The 18461-nt window shown below is 44.9% G+C and overlaps 1 long non-coding RNA gene across 1 annotated transcript; it reads left to right on the top strand.

Annotated features, from left to right (window-relative positions):
- Window positions 1-462: 462 nt before the first annotated feature.
- On the top strand, window positions 463-14858 carry LOC141410232 (uncharacterized). The gene is made up of 2 exons (XR_012434486.1): window positions 463-1261; window positions 12028-14858. It is a non-coding gene; the product is annotated as an uncharacterized lncRNA (long non-coding RNA).
- Window positions 14859-18461: the final 3603 nt, after the last annotated feature.

Genomic DNA, 18461 nt, shown 5'->3' with positions numbered 1-18461 from the left:
TTTGTTAGGCAGGTCCATAACCGCTTTATCTGAGGCTAATTATTCTCCACTACTAAGGCACAACGTTGCTAAGTATTCTACCCAAATGCCTCACGAATTGAGTTTTCCAGTCTGGTTGTTGGGAATAGTCACTATTCTCAGCTTTGTGTATGTGTCAGGCACTATTCTCTCATTCTTTCAGGTTTTTTTTCTTGCCCCATTCTTGGGTAGCTTCCTCACATGCATGTGTTGGTCTGTACTCTGTTGTGCACTCATGCGGGACCTTTGCAGATGTCCAGGGTTTTCTCTCTGAATGCCATCCCATGACCTCCAGCCATGGTGATCTCCTACATCCTCAGCCCCATCTCCTCTGCTCTACCTGGGTTTCCCCTCCCTGCACTGCAGTCTGGAAGTTTTCTCAGGGCAGTAAGCTGGAGTACTCCTAGGACTCCCCTTCACGCTCTGTCTGAATTATTGCCTTTTGTTCCCTGCTGAGAAGTCTTGAAAATCATTATTTCATATATTTTGTATGTTTTTCTATTGTTGTTTCAGAAAGGAGGATAAATTCAGGCCCTTTTATCTCATCTTGGGCAGAAGCAGAAGTTGATGCATTGCATTTTAAAAATTTAGTTGACCGGGGAACTCTTTTTCATGGTGCATGTTTTGGGAAATTTTAGGTTAAAGTTAATCTGACAGGCACTAGACACTCAATATGTTTTGAACTAAGAAATGGAATTTACCTATTAAAATGCAAATCCCTTTGAGAGGGTAAACCCCTTAAATCATTAACATCCATTAGCACTGATTAGTTTATCTGAAGATTGGCTTTCCGTTTATTTCTTGTCTAGCAGAGAAGAAAAAAATGGAAAAAATAAAATTACAGAGTCAGAAAATTAGGTTGTTAGGAGCGGATAAAGATAAGGGCCAAAGCTTAATAGTACCAAAGAATCTTTTATTTTAATTGATTTTTTTTTTTTTTTTTTTTTTAGCATCTTCTTTTTACAGGTGAGGTAAGGTGAATCTTGCAGAGGGTAAGTGTCTCACCTGAGGTCATGCAGCTTGGAATGGAAGAGCTGGGATTATAGCCTGATTCTAAACTAGGCAACACATTTAAATGTGTTATATAGGAAATGATCAATAAACACTAATTTTTCTTTCCTTCTCAATCTAGTGCTGGAGCAGAGGTACTGAATGAGGAAACGGAGTCTTGGGATACCTTTGGAGGGATCCACAGTTAATGGACTGGCTGCCATAATTGGTCTGAGACACTGGTGCAAGCATGGTAGGTATGAGGGACTAAAAGGAAGGAAACAGCCCACTAGAGGACAATAATCCGAGTATAGAGATCGTATGGGAGCAAGTGACACATATGGTAAACTTAAGAGTCACTGCGCCTGTAATCCCAGTACTTTGGGAGGCCAAGGTGGGTGGATCACGAGGTCAGGAGATCAAGACCATCCTGGCTAGCACAGTGAAACCTGGTCTCTATTAAAAATGCAAAAAATTACCCGGGCATGGTGGCATGCACTTGTAGTCCCAGCTACTCAGGAGGCTGAGGCAGGAGAATTGCTTGAACCTGGGAGGTGGAGGGTGCGGTGAGCTGAGATCATGCCACTGCACTCCAGCCTGGGTGACAGAGTGAGACTCTGTCTCAAAAACAAACAAAAAAAAGTCACTGCCAACAACTGAAAATACCTCCAGGTATCTCCTTCCTTCCTTCCTTCCTTCCTTCCTTCCTTCCTTCCTTCCTTCCTTCCTTCCTTCCTTCCTTCCTTCCTCCCTCCCTCCCTCCCTCCTTCCTTCCTTCTTTCCTCCTTCCTTCCTTCCTTCCTTCCTTCCTTCCTTCCTTCCTTCCTTCCTCCCTCCCTCCCTCCCTCCCTCCCTCCCTCCTTCCCTCCCTCCCTTCTTTCCCACTTCCATAGTGGGAGCTCAGAGCCACATGTAATTTCTTCTTATTTTTTTTTTTTTTTAAATAATGAACTGCCATGTTTCCTACTTCCAAATCCTAAAGTGCAATTTGTACCTGCTACACTCTGATGAGAAGGACGTAAGCTTTTTTTGTAGAACTGGAGTTAGTTTGGGCATTGCTATGATGATGATAGGCATTTTTAAGAGGCAGAGAATCAGGCAGGAAAATAGCACAAAGTAAATGCAGGAAGCAGTTACAAAATAAATAGAAAGCTTGGGCTCTTAACTTCAAGAAGCTTAATCTAAGCAGAGACATCAGGAAAACACACATCAAAGGACTTAGTAAAATGCCCCAAGTCAAATCACTGCTGTGTACAATATGTACACCTATAGGAATGATAGCTATTACTATCATCATTTGTTGAGTATCTACTTTGTGCAGGCATGTAGGCACTTTATATATATATATTTTTTATTTTTTTATTATTTTTATTTTTTAGAGACAGGATCTTGCTCTGCTGCACAGGCTAGAGTGCAGAGGTATGATCATAGCTCACTGCAGCCTTGACCCAGCAGACTCAAGTGATCCTCCTGCCTCGGCCTCCTGAAGAGCTAGGACTATAGGCACACACCACCATGCCTCACTAATTTATTTGTATTTTTTGTAGAGATGAGGTCTCCTTATGTTGCCCAGGCTGGTCTCAAACTCCCGGGCTCATGTGATCCTCCCACCTTGGCCTCCCAAAGCGCTGGAATTACAGGTGTAAGCCACCGCACCTGGCCCACTTAGGAACTTTCTATATGCTGTAGCATTTAATCTTCACTTTTAATGAGGAAATTAGGACCAGAGAGGTGAAGCAACTTGCCCACAATCACACAGCTAGCAAATGACAGAACTAGGTCTCAAGGTCAGGTCTGTCTGTTTCCATTACCTTTGCTCACATCACCACCCTTCTAAAGACAAGGAGAGTAGTGGATTCTTAGATTCCAAGAGATAAACTTAGCACAGCTGGGAGGACCCACCAAGAATTGGCAAAGTAAAAGGGCGTATTTTATAATTTAAGAAGCAAAATGCTGTCACATGTCAGCAGAGTCAAGGGGGAAAAAAGTGCATAAAACTAAAACAATTCAATTAAGAATGATAAAGAAAAACTGAGTAAGTAGGTAAGGATGAGGGTGTGTTGACCCCTGTTTCAACTTCCCTGGTTTCTTCCCCACAAAATCATTTAGGGAATAGAGAGACAATAACAGGAGGGCAGAGGCACTTAATCAGAGATTTTACAAACCACTAAATCAAAAGAGACTGTGAAATTCCCGCCCGGGGAAGCTAACAGTGAGATTAAGTGGATTAGTCTACTGTACAGGAATCTGGGGAATGCAGGCAGCATGTGCTTTTGTTGTGGATTGCTCAGCAGCAACACGATGGTTTTACATCTCCCAGAAACATATGGGCATGTGCCCTTCTACAAACCAACAAGCAAGAGCAGCGCCTGGCGAGCTGCTTTCCCTGCACTGCACGTCTCATTTCAGGAAGTGGCAGATACTGACATTTTATGGAGAGTTTGCGCAGGGAAAGTGTGGGAAATGAAAAGGCAACCAGCTAATCGCACCCATAATTTCTAAGCTCAGAGCTGGGTTCACCACAGTTGTGGGGAATAAAAAAGGACTGGAATTAGTTCTGGTATTAATCCTTGCAAAGAAAGGGAGAAGAGACCGGATGCGGTGGCTCACGCCTGTAATTCCAGCACTTTGGGAGGCCTAGGCAGGCAGATCGCTTGAGGCCAGGAGTTCGAGACCAGCCTGGTCAACATGGTGAAACCCCTTCTCTACCAAAAAAAAAAAAAAAAAAAATTACAAAAATTCACCGGGCATGGTGATGCACGCCTGTAGTCCCAGCTACTCAGGAGGGTGAGGCAGGAGAATCACTTGAGCCCAGGAGGCGGAAGTTACAGTGAGCCAAGATCACGCCTCTGCACTCTGCTTGGGTGACAAAGCAAGACTTATGTCAAAAGCAAAAAAAAAGTTGGCAAGGACGGGGAGGCCGTGGGGGGAGAAGGAGGCCTCTGACAGTGTGTCTCCCAAACTTTGGAGGCAACCGCTACCTGAAGATGGCCGAGAAGACTCCTTAGCTCCTTTCCTTTTGGTGTTAACAGCGGCAGTGGCAGCACATGGAATTAAACTCACAAAACACACAGATTGCTAGTTTCCAGAAATCCACATCCAAACTCCCAAAAGCCAGACATTGGTTAGATATATGTACAAACTCTGACCTGCCTGAGTTAGCGGTTGACATCAGCAGTCTATAATAAATAATTAATATAGCCCTAGGAGACATAAAGCCAGCGACATGGTATCTCTCCCTCAGCTCTAAATGGAATGCCAGATAACCTACTTTGAACAGTAATGTGTTCACAGTATGTGGGAATTAACTGCTCAATATAATAAGTACTATTGAATTTCCCATCTTCATGCACATGGAGGGCAACTGCCACCAAAAACACAGTAATAACGGTAACTGAGTGATGAAAAAAAAAGAACCCCATTTTTTATTACAACCTTAAAATGTTATAGGTTAAAATAATCTTAAAGGGTTTAAAAAACAGCAATTAAATCTTTCCATTTCTGTTTTCCAAGACTGCAGCTGAGAAAACGAGGGCCTAAGAGCCATACGGTGCTAGCCTTGCTAATAACGCTCTGTGAAAAATCTCATTAATTCAGTCTGGCTCTTCAGATCAGCCGCTAAATCCTTGTATTGTCACTCATCCTCTGGCCTTTTCAGGATTTCCATAGCCTAACTAGAAGTATCTCCATGGAAACCAAGCAGTCCTGCTTTGCACATCCCGGAACTTTTTGTTCCTGACAAAGCTTGACAAATCACATGCAGCATGGAGAGTTTAACATAGCGAACTAAATCCTGACCCGCACTTAGAAATGATAAACCCAAGCATACCAGCTTTATTATAAATGATTTCCTTACAAGATACTTAACCAAGCCAGTGAAATGCTGAACCAGACAAGTTTCAAGAACAAGATGCTGGGGGGAGAAGGGGGGAAAAAGACAAATAAATAATAAATAGGTAAATAGGAACCCCAGGTGTGTTCAGCTGTAGGTTCTATGAGCTCATTTTCTGTCTAATTGACTTAAATTGAAAGCAACTGAAGGCGAAAAAGAGCGAGAAGGATGCTATTTCTGAGAAGACCTTCCTTTTTCCCTCTGGAGAAAGTGAAATCCTAAATCCATTCCCTCATTTTCCCTAACTCCTGAAGAGAATGGGAATCTACAGGTCTCTATCCCTGGTGAGCCTGGAGGCTGAGTTTTCACAAGGGCAACAAGAAGCATCTCTTCTCCTCTTCCTGTCCACCTTCTGAAGAGGAGGAGATGGAGCCAGGTTGCAGGTCCTCACCACAGCGAATGCTGTTCCCAGAGGAAGGAAGGCCCCACCTGGGGCAAGGTTGCCAGGGCCAACATGACCCCACAGAGACCAGGAACAAACGTTCTTGCCTTTGGACTTCACTTATTCACAGAGTCGGAGTTACAGGCCAACCTGAAGACGCTATCATGACTCACACACTTATTCCTCAGCCTCAGCCAGGCTCAAGAGCAAGGCAACTGAAGGAGGAAGGGCCCTTCATGGCCTCCTCTGTCTCATGGCTGCTTTACCTGCCACTGATGAGGCTTCCCCAGGGTGAGATGGAGACGAGGACACTGAACGACTTTGAGTTAGGGGGACTCAAGAGGGTGAGGGCACCATCATTACCCCTTCAGTCTCCTGTCTCCCTCTTGGCATCTCTGCAACACAGAAGGCTGGCAATGGTGAGACATTATATTGTCAATTGTTCAAACTTTAGAATTTCCTGATGCCTCAACATTCTTGCAAACGGGCTGTGAGCACATTGCCCAGGTGACCAGGTGCACCAGTGTGCTAAGGCTGGTCCAGGCCACAGATTCCCCACTTTGTGCTCCCCTGACTGGGACCTAGTGACATCAACACCATCAGTGCAATCCCCTCACACCTTTTGCTTGTGGACTCCCTTCTGACGTCCAATAAAGGCACTAGTCCATGAGTCCTCTCTCTCTCCTCATCTCTCTCTCTCTCTGTCTCAACTCTGCACTACCTTGGTTGAGTCAGCTCCCTTAGCACTCCGATATGGCCCCACGTGGCAGGGTGCTCTTCATGACCTTTGCCAGCCTCTATCCTTCAACTTCATATGCTCTCCAACTATAATTCCCATGGCCGTGTGGGGTCATCTTTAAAGACCCCACACGGGGGATTGCTCCCCCATTTATAAGAAGCCAAGTGACAAGAGAAGGCCCAGAGCAGTACAGAGAGGCCTGAGAAATGCCACGAGTCCTCCTTATATTCTGCCTCCTTAGTCTGAGCCTTGCCTCCAGTGGGAATCGCACTAGGGGTATCTTCAAAGGTCTGAGACAGAAGTCTTCCTTCTTGGCTTCTTGGTGTGGAGGCTGGTGATGTTTTGGAGACGCCATAATATTTGTAGCATTGGCGATGCCTTGCCTAGACAAACCGCAGAGGACTAGACTCACCTCTGCATGAGCAGCAATGTCTGAACTTTCATCACCCAAGAACTTGCCTACACAGTGCTACTGGGTATTCGCAACAGCAGCCAGTTCTGGACACGTTGTACACAGTCTACAAATACTTGCTGATTAACTGAATTGGGGCCTGTAAGATCCCGCAGCTCCCTCAGATTCTTCAAAGCAAGAGTAAATGAAGCTTAGTCTCATTTCAACCTTCAGTGAACACTACTGTGCTCTTTGAAAGTTGAAAATCCATATAATAATAATGATAATAATAATAATAATGACAGTTAGCTGTTATCAAGTTCTTACCCTGTAATACCAGGCATTCTTCTGAGTGTTTATTATATACATATATTAGCTCCTTTAATCCTCCTAATGATCATCTGGAGAAGATACTATTATTATGCCTATATTATTACCTTCATTTTATCAATGAAAATACCGAGACACAAAGAGCTTAACTAACTTGCTTAAATTCACAGAGCTGGGCTTTGAACCAAGGCAAACTCTAGCATTTATGCATTTAACCACTACCTTTTGCTGTCTTTGCTGTGATACTATCAGTGCTAAGTGCCTCAAACCAGAATATTCAGTAAATAATAATAGTTACTGTTGGGGCTCAGAAAACAATACCCCGAAATGAAGACCTCAGAAGTGGCTTCAGAAGCATCCTCAGGACCAGGTACAGTGGCTCATGCCTATATCCCAGCACTTTGGGAGGCCAAGGCAGGCGGATCACCTGAGCTCAGGAATTCGAGACTAGCCTGGCCAACATGCAGAAATCCCATCTCTACTAAAAATACAAAAATTAGCCCAGCATAGTGGCACATGCCTATAATCCCAGCTACTTGGGAGGCTGAGGCAGGAGAATTGCTTGAGCCTGGGAGACGGAGGTTGCAGTGAGCTGAGACTGCACCACTGCACCCCAGCCTGGCCGACAGAGTGAGACTCTCTCAAGAAAACAAAAAAGAAGCATCCTCAGAAGCAAACGTTTTTTATTTGACCTTCTCCTGTCCTCCTGTCTCTCAGTCCTATTCTCCCCCAAGGCTAGTCGTAGAAATTGGAATTCCCTCTTTCCCAAGTGGACTCATACAAACCAGAACCCCTTTTCCCCAAAGCTAGGCATGAAACCTAAAAGTATTACTCTAATTTCCCCTCCACCTTTCTGTGTAAAAACTGGACATTCAGAAATGATCTGATCTACCTTGTTTGACTGTCAGTCATAAGACCTCCACTCCCATTCCAGAGACAGTCCTGTCCCATTCCTAGAAGGAGGGAATGATGCACAGAGAAGCCAAGAAGAATCTAGAAAGGCAGGTCTTGCTGGGTGTCACCACTCAGTCTATTAGCATTAGATCATACCCTCTTTGTCCAGTTGCATTTCTACAGGGTTGTCCATCCTTTGTGAAACCTAAACATAAAAATGGGACAATTGGCCGGGCATGTGGCTCACGCCTGTAATCCCAGCACTTTGGGAGGCCGAGGTGGGCAGATCACAAGGTCAGGAGATCGAGACCATCCTGGCTAACACAAGGAAACACTGTCTCTACTAAAAATACAAAACATTAGCTGGGCGTGGTGGCACGTGCCTGTAGTCCCAGCTACTCGGGAGGCTGAGGCAGGAGAATCGCTTGAACCTGGGAGGCAGAGGTTGCAGTGAGCCGAGATCACGCCCCTGCACTCCAGACTGAGTGACAGAGCGAGACTCCGTCTCACAAAAACATGAAGGACAACTTTCCCCTCTATCTTTGAGTCTTCGTTCTGAAAGCTCCTGTGTTTACCTGTTAAATATGTTAGTATGCCTTTTCTCCAGTTAATCTTTTGCAAGTTGATTTTTCAGTGAAACTTTGGAGGGCCCCTTGGCTCCACCTTAGCAACTGTGAAATGCTTGCTCTGTGTGAGGTACTTCTCTGGCTTTATACACATCACCTCATTCACTATTATTAGCACCACTTTTCAGATGAGGAAACTGAGGCACAGAGAAGTTAAGTAACTCACCCAAAGTCATATAACCAATAAATGACAGAACCAGATTCTAACCCAAGCATCATGGCTCCAGAAGCTCCCATCAGCCAGTACCCTGGTTTCCTTGATCATTCGAGGAAAGATGTGGAGTAATATTCCATGGAACACCTGTTCTAGGCGGGGACATTCTCTTTCTGAACGACCCCATCCAGCCCATCAAAAGAGCCGGGTATTATTATCTTTTTTCTTATAAGACTTCCTTTCAAACTGCTTTTTTAGAGGTGCTCAAAACGACTTGAGGCCCAGAGCGAGCCGGTGGGAAGGGCTGCCCTTTCCCCTGGTCCTGGGAGGTCACACCTGAGTGGGCATAGCCTTTTGACCCCTCTCAGGGAGCCGAGAATAAAGTGCCTGTCACGCTCACATACAGGACTGTCAGTGAGTTCAGCTGAGTCCCGCTCTGCGTGCAGGCTCTGGAAGATCAGACAGTGCTTATTGGGTAGAGGGACAGTGCCAATGCTCGGAAACCTAAAATTAGACCTACCAGCTGTGTTTTGGGTTTGCAGGCACGTGCACATCTGATCCATTCTTGAGCACACTGGGTATTGAAATATATATGAAACCTGCTTTCTGAAGTACAGAGAAAGCATAAAATTCTTGCGCCTTTTATTTTATTTATTGTTTCTCTTCTGAGGCCCTAACTACTTCTTTACGGCCCAGGGAATGACATTTCTCCCCTGTCCGATTTCCCCTCTGGGCTGTTTCCTCTGAAGAAAACATCAACCCTCACCCTTAAGAAACCTGGGAGGTCACACTCTGGGGCCCGAACACTGGCATGTCATTTCTCCTGTCAGCCTGGGTCGCAGGCTCTTCTGGAATCTTCAGCCTGCTAGACTTAGCAAATGGGGCCCAAGGCTGAGCCCAAGGTAGTCCAAGAACTGGTTCGTGGCTTAGGAGTGGATAGGCTGGTGCATGGCACGGAGCCTTGGAGGAGAGGACCTGGATTTACAACCCGGGGAGGACAAGCTGGGCACGAAAGAGAGAGTAGGACAGGTGGCCTAAGACAGGAGGCAGAGAGCAAGCATAGAGCCCCGGACAAAAGGGTTAGCCACAGAGAGCCGGCAAGGTGGAGCTAAGATTAGCAGGCAGTGCTCAGAAATATTCCTGGAGGTGTTTGCTCCAAGGGAGTGAGAACTTTCTATAGCAGCCCTGCCCGACAGGATTTTCTGTGACAGTGGAAGTGTGCTGCAGCTGCACTAACGGATGAGGTAGCCACCAGCCACATGGGACAATTAAGCATTTGAAATGTGACTTATGTAACTGAGGTACTGAATTTTTAATTTAATGTAATACTTTAGAATTTAAATTTAAATGGCCACATATGGCTAGTGGCTACCATATTGGATGACGCAATAGGAAGAGGAAGAAGCTCTGCCAGTGGGCACAACAAAATGCCACAGATTGGAATCAATGCCTGGGACAATGTCAGCTCTTCCACTCTAGCCACCTGCCTTTATGCAGAAGCACACCTCAGCCATTCAACCTATGGCTGGCTCTCCAGTCCCTTTCCTGCCGCCCTCCTGGGAAGATGCACCCACTTCTCTTCTGTAGCCCTTTTCAGAATGAAGTAGCCCTTGCTGTCAGGAGTGCCTTCTTGGCCCAAATTTAGTTTTACCTGTTAGGTACGCCCATTTCCTTAGTGCAGTCTTTTACGTTCTGAGCAATTCTTCTTGCCCCCGTGTTGATGGCATACACATTCTTCTCTGTCTATGTCACTTCTCAGACTCCCAATTCCAACTCTGTTTCTGGACTATTTTTCCACTTATCTGGGCCACTGCAGTCTCCAAGCTCACTTCTCTGTGCCTACAATTATTGTTCGCCCAACAGCCTGAGTGATCTTTCAAACACATGAATGGGAACCTCTCTCTCCTAGGCATGAAATCATTCAGGAGCTTCCTTCCCCAGGCATTAGCCAGTCTCTGCCTACCTCTTCGTTGCATCCCGCACTGCCCTTCCTGAGGCCTCCATCAGTCCATTCCTACTTTGTCACCCCAGCTCTTCACATTCTATCAACTCCCTGCGGGCAGGGTCCTTGTCTGTTGTATTCGTGGCTGGGGGCGTACTGCCTAATGTATAGAAGGTGCTCAGGAATTATTTGTTGAGTGAATGAGTGAATAATGGATTAGTACTCCAAGGCCATAATAGGTGTATACCATTACTAATGTATTTTTAATAGCCAACTGTAGTATATCCCTTAAAATACTCAATATGTTTGAAAGATGTTTTTACATTGATCCTGAAATAAAAATGAAGAATGTGTTTCTTAAGTGCTGAGCCATACACCAGAATAAAGACTATCTACCTCAAGCATGCGACTCCTCCCAGCCCCCACAGTATCTTGGGCTTGTCTCAAAATGTACCGTATTGGGCCAAGTGTGCTGGCTCATTCCTGTAATTTCAGCACTTTGGGAGGCCAAGGTGGGAGGATTGCTTCAGGCCAGGAGTTCAAGACCAGCCTGAACAACCTAGCAAGACTCCATCTCTACCAAAAAACAAAATAATAGTAACCCAGCAGGGTAGTGTGCACTGGCCGGGATGGAGATGGGGTCTGAAGTGAGACGACAGCTTGAGCCCAGGAGTAGCTACAGTGAGCTATGATTGCACCACTGCACTCCAGCCTGGACCACAGAGCAAGACTTTGTGTCTAAATAAATAAAAATAAAATGAAAAAATGTAAAAAGTGTACCATATATCCCTTCCCAGCAACTACACATTATCATGTACCATTTTGGAACTAAAGTCTTAGCAGAGAAAACAGAGTTTAGAGTTTGAACAGCAAGATCTCAGGTGAACTTATAAAAACTTTTATAATTTTTACCCTTATATGATTTTTTTCCCAAAACTAAAAACAATAAAGATGGCATAATAAATCAATGGGCTATCACTGGTACTTATCAGTTCTTAAATGAGAATACACTACAGGCACAAGTTGCATTTACCATTCCTCACTCACTCCAAACCCTTTCAAATTTTTATGTCCCACAGTTTCAATGATACGAAGACTATGAAGTGGTTTCCTCGTTCCGGGTCTTTCTGAACACCTTGTGCCTTTCTGACCTTGTGTCTTGAGGTTGCAGTTGTCTACCAGCTGGTTCCCATCCCTCAGGGTTCACTGTGGTTGCAAAGATAAAATCATCTGTTTAATCAAAGTGGATAAACCATTGAGAAGCCTTTAATTAATAAAAGTGCATGACAGCACAGGGGATTTTCCGAAGCCACTCACCTTCAGTTCTGCTCGCAATGGCCCTGTGCTCGATCACAGTGGAGGATGATGGAACATTCCACCAAGCTCTGCCAGCCCCTGGACCCACTGGGAATCCCTTTACCCAGTGGCCCTCAGGGTCTCACATAAGGCCCTGCCTCACTGCCCTCACCTTCTTTTGACTCCCCCAGAGCCAACATTATGGCTGAGTGTGTGCTCCTCAATTCATACTTGGAAATCCTAACCCCTCAGAATTTAACTCAGAATGTAACTTTGAAGATAGTTTCTTTAAAGGCATAATTACAGTAGAGTGAGGTGCTATGGGTGAGCCCTAATCCAATTGAACAGTATCCTTATTTTTTTTTTTTTAAAGGAGATGACGACACAAATACTATCCAGAGGGATGACCAGGTGAAGAATGGCCAGGTGAAGACACAAAAAGAAGACTCCCATCTACAAGCCAAGGAGAGAGGCCTCAGAAGAAACCAACCCTCACAACTCCTTGATCTCACATGTTCAGCCTCCAGACAGCGTGGAAATAAGTTTCTGTTGTTTAAGCCCCCCAGCCTGGGATACTTCGTTATGACAACCTGAGCAGATGGACACAATTTTTTTTTTTATCAGGGACAAACAGACATTTGTGAATATTCAAATTAGAATTCTCAGACATGAGCAAAATATATCTGGAAAAAAATATATCTATTAGGATTTCCCACAAGGCAGATCGGCGGCAGAGGCAGGGGGAGTGGCCAACTTTAAAGACCCTGTAGGCATCTCCAAACTGCGTTATGCATTGAGCAGCTTTTCAGGGTAAGCCTAGAATGAGATCAAAATAATCCTGCCAGATGACCTGATGGGCCAGTGGAATGTGGGAATCTTTTTGAGTGTTAGATTTGCTTGAGGAAAGGACGCCCGTGAGGAAGACAGCTGGTACAGGGGTATCTACAGATACAGGAAGAGAGAGAAAACACAAGAGGATCAGATGGGGTCTGCCACCCTCCTCATCTGAGCCCTTGAAGAGAGAGAAGCTGAGGGGGTGGTTTCCCTGTGGGGCTCTGCTTCCAAGCCAGGTGACAAAGTGGCAGGCCGAGTGAGGGAAGGGCATTTCTCTGTCTCTGCCGTGGTGGGACTGAAAAGAACACTATGTCACATTGTCAGCACATGGGTTTTAGGGCTGTGAGGATGCCAGAAAACATGACTGTGGGCAAGGGATCTAGAAGTGTTCATAGATCCATACAGTAGGCTCCTGGGGCTGCCCAGGTTTGGCTGGGGAGGCTGGAGGTCTTATGGTCCGTGCTGTTGGTGAGGTGGCCTCATCTGCTCACACGTGTGGGTGAACCTGAGGAACTTGGGACCATAAAGCTCAGCTCAAATTGAACATCCAGATGAATATTACCTTTTATGGATTCAAATGTTCTTTCCTTCTCCTGATGAAGTATCAAGCATCTTTCAAAGAAGACTTACAATAACAGAAATATAAACTTATTCAAGACTTGGGTGAAGAAGACTGTGTTTTAATGACTCAAAAAAGTAGAGAAAAACTCAGGGAACTACATTTCACTTGGGGAGTGGATTGTTTCTTCTGTTTTGCTCAAATCAGTTCTAATGCACCCTAGTGGGCATGAATGAGCTGGAAGGGTTCTCCAAATTTGATTTAGGTGCATCGAGCAATTAACAGGCTTCAACATACAGACCTCAAAATATACACTGTAAGATGTTGTCAGGGAGACCTCTTGTCAACCTTCCCATCACGACTTTGCTTCCTTTCCTGTCTGAACCTGGGATCTAAGGTCCATGGCTCCAATCACTCTCTGCCTTCAGTGTTCTCCATGTCCTTCATGCTTTGCCTTTCCACAAATCCTGCTCAGCAAACCCCACTCTTAGAACAACTGGATGGTCCATCATTTCTGTGCTGGTATCTGCACTGATGAGCACTGCCTGGGCCCATACCCCTCTTCCCCCGGAAAGATGCTCTAGGCATTTATTTTGTATGTTCAACACTGCCCTCTCCACTGGCTCCTTCTCCAAAGCCTACAAACATGTTCAACACTCTCCATTTTTGAGAAGACAGTCAACTTTCCCTTAGCTATAGTCTATATAGCTCCCTCCTTTAATACTTAAGCCCAGGGGAAAATCAGTCTATATTTCATCTCCCTGTCTTCAACCAGAGCAATCCACTGTCCTGACCCATCTCCCTGGAACCTGCCGTGCACTCCACAGAACCCAGCACTCCCTGCTGAAACAAAGGTTATTCATTCATATTATAAATTCAACTGAATTTTTCTTTGGGACACATTTTACTTTCTCTTTCTGAGGTATCTGACTCTGCTGACTACCCCTTCTATACCCATTTTTTAAAAATTTGAAATTTCCCCTTGCTTTATACACATATTTTAGTCTGACTTCCACGACACTGCCTTCTCCTAAAATGTCTTCTGTCTCTTGATTCTGGGCAAAGCTTGCCTCATCTTTTCTGATTCAAGTATCATTTCCCAGTGAATCCTTTCTTGGTCCTCCCAGATAAAAATAGCCACTCCCTCCTTCCTATTATTTAGCAGAGACTTTCTTACAGTCCCCATAGCACATCATTGACTGTGTCCACAAGCCTCTCAAAGGAGGCAACTGGAGATTGCTTGTGTTATGTAAATATTCTCAAGTGCACAAAAGCCAAAATGTGTCCAAGTGAAACAAAGTGCATCTCAAGGCTGGCTTCATCCTAGAGGTGGCTCATTTGCAAGCCTGATTTAGAAGAACATCCAAGCAACAGTTGGGAATAGACCCAGTGCCCTTTCAAGAGTGGAGCCTAGGAATCCCAAAGATTGCTTCAGAGTTGCTAACTATTTTTCTGGCTGGTTCTGTGAGCAGAAGACTTAAAGGGTAGCAGTTCCTGAAGTATGCCATGAGAAAAAGAGAGTACCAAGTATATAAACAAATGTAACTTTTTAAAAAGGTGATTGTAATCAAATATTTTAGAAGACACTGGGCGAAACAAATCAGCTAGGTCCATATACGGAGAAGGTAGCTGTATGCGTCTTAACTCCACCTGCTTCCTGCACCAGTCTGACTTCAGACAAAAGGTTTGGAACTGAATGAATTACAGTAAGGCTCAGGTACAGTTTGCGGGTGATTTTGATGCTCTAGATCTAGTTCTTTTGGAAAAACCTGTTAAAAAACATGTATTTGTGTCGCTCCAGTTCGAACTGGTTTGGTGTGTGTGTAGTTTGTTTACTAAGGGGGGAAATGAGTTTTACTTTATAGTTCAGTCAAAATTAATGGATAATGAGGATAATAATTTGAGCATATTAAATCCATTTATTTTCATCTGCAGTAGCCTCAATCCTCACTGCACTGCAGCTCCCAAACCAAGAACACAGTCTGGAAAACCTGCACAGGGTTCCTTCCACCATATAGAGAAGCCACTGCTGCCTGTGACTGCCAGGTTGGGAGGTTAACTGCCCTGGGGAAGAAGGCAGTCATGGCAGAAAAAGAGTTTCCAACAGAAGAAGTAGAAATCCTGGTCAATCTTCCTATGGAGTGTAGAAAGAAGAGAGGCAGAAGAATTGCAGCAAATGATCAGGGACGTGTGTCTTGACCCTCCAGCAGCCCAGAGCAGACAGGAAAGTCCCCAGCAGAGGGGTCTAGTTCCCGCTCCCTCTCTGGAACTCCACAAGGGCGCTTTCTCATGGAATTAGCCTGAGGCTGCAGTCAAAAGAAAAAAATGATGGTATGGTACTATTCATGTGAGTGTCTGAGGTGGCAATCCTGACATTCCCTTGGCATTCATGCATCATGAGAGAATCCAGAAATTTCCTGTACCCCATGGGAACAAGAAAGGTGGCCAAAGAAGTGAACTGGAACACTGCCAGGAAGGTTGCAGAAGCCTTGGCAAAGTGATCAGTAGCCCTTAAAGGCTGCAGGGTAGAACTTCCAGACCAGGTATTGACCACGAATGACAACTTGAACCCAGGGGTGGCTCTGCAGTGCCGGCAGGAGCTGAAGGGGAGGTCTATCGAGGAGAGCTGCCAACCCCACCTGAGCTAAGAGAACAAACCACAAAACTAACTGATAGGGACCTCATCAGCAGAAAGCAGCCCAGAGACCAGATCCAAGCAGTACACAACACTACCCAGATAACCAAAGAGAGCAGAATATTCCAGGGACACGACACAGACCCAAGATCCCTGTCCTTCACCACTGAGGTCACACAGGCTCCTGGTCCTGCACACCAGACATCATGGAAAGAAGAGGGAGCGAGGTAGAAACAACTCCGATATTGTATAAATTAGCCCAGCATTTATTGGCTTAAAACAACTCTAAATATATGTTATCTCCTACAGCTTGTCCGAGTCAGAAATGTGAGAGTGGTTTAGCCAATGCTTCTGGCTTGAGGGTCTCTCATGTGGCTGTAGTCAAGGTTTGGACCAGGGTGACAGTTATCTGGAGCCTTGACTGGCATTGGAGGATCCACTTTGAAGGTGGCTCACTCACTTGTCTTCCAAGTTGGTGCTGGTTGTTGACAGGGAATTGCAGTTTTTTGGGCCGCTTAAGTGTCTTCATGACATGACGACTGGCTTCCTCCAGAGAAGGTGATCCAAAAGACCAAAGTGGAAGCAGCACTGTCCCCAGAAGTCTGACAGCATGACTTTGGCCATATTCTAATGGTCACAAAGAACAGCCCTGGTGTCACAATGAAGGGGATCCTGCAAGGGTACGAATCCCAGGAAATGAGGCTCACTGGGGGCCATCTTGAAACATGGTTACCACAGTGAGGAATTCATTTTTGACCGACTGAAAAATCACCAGAAAAGCAATTGATTTAACCAGAAGCTATTGGAAAGTTCCTGGCTATGAAAATTCTGTCATATGAAGAGACACTTATACCTTTAACTTGACATTTTTCATTTTCCCTGATCTACCCAGGCTCGAGAAGCAGAATCGATCATGGTTAGTTGGAAAAATGTAAAAACAACAACAAAAATTAACATGTGATGTTTGCCCAGTGCTGAGTTGTGGCTGTTCAAGCAAACCTATTGCAGATGTTAATTTGGGTGAAGTTCCATTTTTGACAAATGAATACAGTTTTTTTGTAGTTCAGGGTTTGTGGTTTCTTTCAGTTCATATCTGGTAGTCTTAGTTATTGATTACTTTTCTTAAAAAATGGATAAAGTATCTGATCGTTCCCTAAAGGAATTTAGAGTATGGCTCAGAAGAGAAAAAAAGAAAAAGGAATGGTGTACGTTCACAAAGACGCATCCTCAGAGCAGCACGCTCTTTGGTCAGAGGTGAAGGGTGTCAGGTGGTGGTCAGACGAAGCAGGCTCTCTGATGTTGCCAGCTTCAAGCACCGAGAAGGAAATCTCAAATTCCTCTCACTTCCTAACCACCAGGCAACCGAGGCCCCATCACATCAGGATCCCACTCCTCACTAGAAAGAGCCTTCCATGAAAGGGGAAAAGAACAAACCACCTCCTGAGAAGGATCTCAGATAACAGTCCTACCCCGTGACTTCTGGAGAAAGAAAACTCTCCATAGGACTTGGGGGCTTGGGAATGTGTTTTCCTGAAACAGGATTCTAATAACATACCAGAGCTCAGATTTCCAGGATAATTGAAACCTTTGGTATTAATTGGAGAAGGGGAGGGAACGGGGGAGCTGGGGAATGCAGAAACTTTTCCTGCCGTTGCTGGAAAACTTCACTCTGTGGTTTTGGGGAACAAATAGCCCAGTGTTTCACTGCTTTGGGTCTCAAAGGTAGAGGGAGGTGGGCACTGAGTGGGGAGGGAAATAAACTCTGTTCAGTCCACCTTTCAGGTTGGCAAGGGACGGATGGCTCAGCTTGGTGCACTGGAGAAGGAATTCCTAAATCCTTATTATTTTGAAACTTGTGGCTTTGCACCAGAGGCACAAGTTTTGGTCACATGCCATGTTATAAATTTGTCCATCAGCAGATATCATGATTTTCAGGGGCAACTGGCACATCAAGTAGAAATCAATAAACAGTGTTCAGTGACAATGAAAGGAAATTATGCAGCTTTTTAAAGAGAAGTGTTATCGTTGCTACACCATAAGGAGAGAAGAGCAGTCCAATGGGCAGAAGTGAGAACTACAAATAGAATTTTTCATTTAGCATTCATTGGCTTTCTACTTGTATCTACTTAATAAACACCATGTCTCTGGCCAGGCTGGTCTCGAACCCCTGACCTCGTGATCCACCCACCTTGGCCTGCCAAAGTGCTGGGATTACAGGTGTGAGCCACCGTGCCCGGCCCTTCCTTCCTTTTAAATAACCTCCATAGGCCTGAGGGTTCTCATTGGAGGACACCGGGATCATTGATTCAGAAAAGCTTGCAGAGAAACACTCAGGGGGAGGCTGTAGGATCCAGGGTATCTTAGCCTAGAGCTGACTTCCCAGAGGAATTGTGGTGTGGTGTGGATCTTTAAAATCTTGCTCCCATTCTCTTGTTTTTAGCATCAGTCCTGCCTGCCTATTCAACCTAAAAATGAATTTCCTTAGCTGAGTCTTGACTTGCCAAGCAAACATCTGAGTATCCGTTATTTAAATGCAGCCCCTGAAACAAATGAAAAGCTTCTCATATTCCTGTGGGGCAAGGAAGTGCAGAAGCCTTCATACTGATGTTCATCAAGTTGATAACTATAAGCTTTTTGCATTATTACTGAACAGGACAGCTGCCTCAGTTTCCTTGTCTGTAAAGTGGATATAATCTGACATCTTATAGGGCTGTAAAAATTTAATGAAAAGATACCTAAAGCTGCCAGCACAGTGCACTTTATGAAAATGTAACTTCCA

Source organism: Macaca fascicularis, chromosome 4, assembly GCF_037993035.2.
Source record: "Macaca fascicularis isolate 582-1 chromosome 4, T2T-MFA8v1.1".
NCBI lineage: Eukaryota > Metazoa > Chordata > Mammalia > Primates > Cercopithecidae > Macaca > Macaca fascicularis.
Note: the sequence above shows the minus strand (reverse complement) of the source record. Positions and strands in the feature narration are given on the sequence as shown.